This window comes from Trachurus japonicus, chromosome 18 (genome assembly GCF_045865225.1).
Source record: "Trachurus japonicus isolate A0001 chromosome 18, Traja_1.0".
NCBI classification, from domain to species: domain Eukaryota; kingdom Metazoa; phylum Chordata; class Actinopteri; order Carangiformes; family Carangidae; genus Trachurus; species Trachurus japonicus.
This window is the reverse complement of record NC_140924.1, coordinates 14,418,152-14,421,877: the sequence shown is the minus strand read 5'-3', so window position 1 is coordinate 14,421,877 and position 3,726 is coordinate 14,418,152.

The window sequence follows — 3,726 nt, the reverse complement described above, 5'->3', positions numbered from 1 at the left end:
AACGTTGTGATTTGGGGGCCGTTGCTCTCATTGTCATCAGTGCTTACAGCTTTGTTTTTTGCGGGCATTGCAGTGTTCTCCAGACAAAAAGTTGAATGACCCCCCCTTGCTGACCTTTTTTTTTTGTGGACCCACCCCTCAACAAAGAATATTATGACATGACCCCCCCCCCCATTTTCCTCCGGTGGCCCATTCCATAAATAACGAACGGTCCCTTACTCACTGGAGTTAAGCTGCTGAATTTTCAAAAAAAAAGAAAAAGAAATATGGAGGTTTCTGAACCTTTTAATCAACATATTTGACATCTAAATCTTGCGTGATTAAGTGTATTCCAAAAAAGTTCAACTTTTCCTATAATTGCCTTTTTTCTTAATGTAACTGATCTGTGCATAACCTTTGTGATTAACTCAAGACATGTTTTAAAACATGAAAAGATTCTTCTTTGAATAACAATTTCTGTCCGAGATGCTTTTTCACAGAGAGGTTAAAACAACCACTGAACATTTTAAATTATATCTTCCATTTCTCCTCCAAATCTAAAAAAAATATTCAAGAAAGTATAACCACTCTCTGCTGTTTTTAACTGGGTTACAATTTGAATTGCTCTATTTTATGATCTTTAAACTGTAAAGTGTCTTTGAGCATTTGTAAAAGCGCTATAAATAAAATGTATTATTATTATTATAAATGTTTCCCATTTGGCAGATGAATATGACAACAATATTCTGCACAGTGGAAGACAAACATCCAATTAGCAGCTATAAGCAGCAATAAATATACAGTAACATATTTTTGAGAGGAAGGATGCTTTAACCTTCTTGTAGTGGTCGTTTGCAATTGTTGTAAAAAAGCAAGAGCTAAAAAAAAAACCCAAAACTACTGGAAACAGAAAGGAGTCATACTTCAATAACAAATGTTTTAAAATTCAAATTTCTGCTTAAAGTTCAAAGCAATATCTTTTTTTCTTTTACTTTGACAGTAAAAAGCCATGCACTGAAAACAGCAACAGGTACATACAGCACTATGATGTAATCAGGTCAAGGCTCAATGTTCAATATCCATTTTTGGAAGAATGGTCCTTGTTGAAAAAAGAGTGTGAGGATAGAGGTATCCCTAGAGCTCTTATCAGCTCCACTTCTAGCTGATGCACACTGACACACTTAGAGTTGCACACGCACACACACGCACACACACACACACACACACACACACACACAATTATGAAGAAGAAATGCCTTGGGTAAAATAAAAAAGGGCTTCAAACTGCCGAGTCCACTGTTGCCTCATCATTTGACACATACTGGAATCGGGTTCAAGTACACCCACACACACACACACACTCATACGTTAATACAGACAGAATAGACACATGTACTAGTGCATGGAAACACACACACACACACACACACACACACACACACAGACATGCGTTCACCATGATGCAACTAACAGGTGCAAAAGTGAAAGAATAGTGTAAGTGCAGAACTGCCACTAGACGCCACTTTTTCATATACAGTTTTCTTTATGTCAGGAAAAGCTTTATTTACTAAGCAGCTGATATGTCACAACAGCTTTCTTCCATTGCTTCCTCTATCCATAAAGAGCTAAAAGTTGTGGCCCAAATGGGCGCTATGGTGAGTTGGATTATGTGACGCAAAGAACAACATGGTGTTTCACTATATAGAGTTTGTGTCTGCTATCGCATCTTGGGGTTATTTGATTAAATTGGGCTGCAGATGGTCACAGAAACACAGCATCCCTCTGTGGATACCTATGGGGTGTGTCACACTCCACTGTATCATAGCTCAGAGAAGCCTGGTATGAGCACAGAGACTGAAAGACATATGGGGGAAAAAAAGGAATACCAGAGTGGGACTACGGTAGGTTGGGGGGAGAGCAGAGAAATCCGGGACCACACACTGTTGTGAGGCTGCGGAGCAGACAGGGAAGTGCAGAAAATAGAGGCCCTTTCTGGTATTTAAAGGTACCATCCCGGGCGGCTGGATTTACTGGACTAACGATTTCTTTTTCGAATCGCACACCCGCCCCTCCGTCCAATCAGGAATCACAAAAACCACGCCCCCATTGCTCGGTGTTCATTGCAGCCGGAGACTGTTGTATGTATTGCACCACAAGCAGGGCATCAGAGCGGCTACAGCAGGCTGCCACTGTCATGTTATTCTATGGGACAGACAGCACTGAGCTTGCTTTTGAACGGTAAAATATTAAAAAATAAATTGTACAAAGGTACATTTACAACTGTTACTGAATTATTGTACAAATGTCAGTTCTCAAACAAAAGGCAAGATCTTTTTGCTTCAAGGTTTTATTTGTCAAGATTAGCCTGCCCTACAGTAAAAATACCTACATAAAATAAAAAGAGGAGTAAAGCAATATATTAAGTGGGAATATATAGGCTATATTTAAGCATCAAAGATGTTCGATCAAACCCACATAGTTTTAAACAACGTTCAAAACACACACAGCCAGCACAACTAAGCACAAAGCCCGCTAGCTTAATGCTAACGTATAATGCAAAACCTCATAGACGGGCTAACAGAAATTAGCCCGCGGCAACCGACAGTAAAGCTGCATAAAAAATAGCAGCATACATAAAATAAAAGAGGAGTATTAAGCGGTAATATACATATTTAAGCTTCAAAGATGTTCAATCAAACCCACATAGTTTTAAACAACGTTCAAAACACACACAGCCAGTATCTCAACTAAGCATAAAGCCCGCTAGCTTAATGCTAACGTATAATGCAAAACCTCATAGACGGGCTAACAGAAATTAGCCCGCGGCAACCGACAGTAAGGCTGCATAAAAAATAGCAGCATACATAAAATAAAAGAGGAGTATTAAGCGGTAATATATATATTTAAGCATCAAAGATGTACATAGTTTTAAACAACGTTCAAAACACACACAGCCAGTATTACAACTAAGCATAAAGCCCGCTAGCTTAATGCTAACATAATGCAAAACCTCATAGACGGGCTAACAGAAATTAGCATTGTGGCAACCGACAGCCAATAAAGCTGCTAAAAGCTGTTTTAATTCTGGCTTTAGCACTGTTAACACGTCACAGTTTAATCCAGAGTCTGTGGTCAGTTTATAACCTTTGTTAGGAAATTTGCTCCGTTGTTTGGGAGAGTGCAGAGTCTGTGTGAGCCCCCAGTACAGGGACCATGGCAGCTGTCACAGCAGCAGCAGCAGCAGCAGCAGCAGCAGCAGCCACTCCACTGAGCTGATCTGCCGGGCGACCTCAGCGATCCCGAGGGAGAAAACGAGCCAAGTAACTTCTGACGGTCTTTCATACTTTCAATAAAAGTGTTAGGTTTTTGGGTGGTGGTTGATTAGGAGGTGCAGTTGGAGGTTGGATATCCGGCTGGTCCTTTAGCTGTGCCATGACGAATTCCTAGCTTTCTAGCTGCTGGCTGGCTGGCTGTGATGTACTGTGAAAAAGTGTAGCTACAATCAAAGTGCTTGCATACTAGCAGAACAGCGTGCACGTTGACTGACAGACGGGCCATCCAACCAAAGTTGAACTGAGACTAATTTGATTGGTCGGCCAAATTTTAGTCCCTACTCCTTACACAGATGACCAAATTTCGTCATTGATATGTCAAACCACTAATAGCATCAATTACTGTCTAATACTTAACCGATATACTCAGATTTTTATATTTTTGCCACAAAATGAGCCGCCCGGGATGGTACCT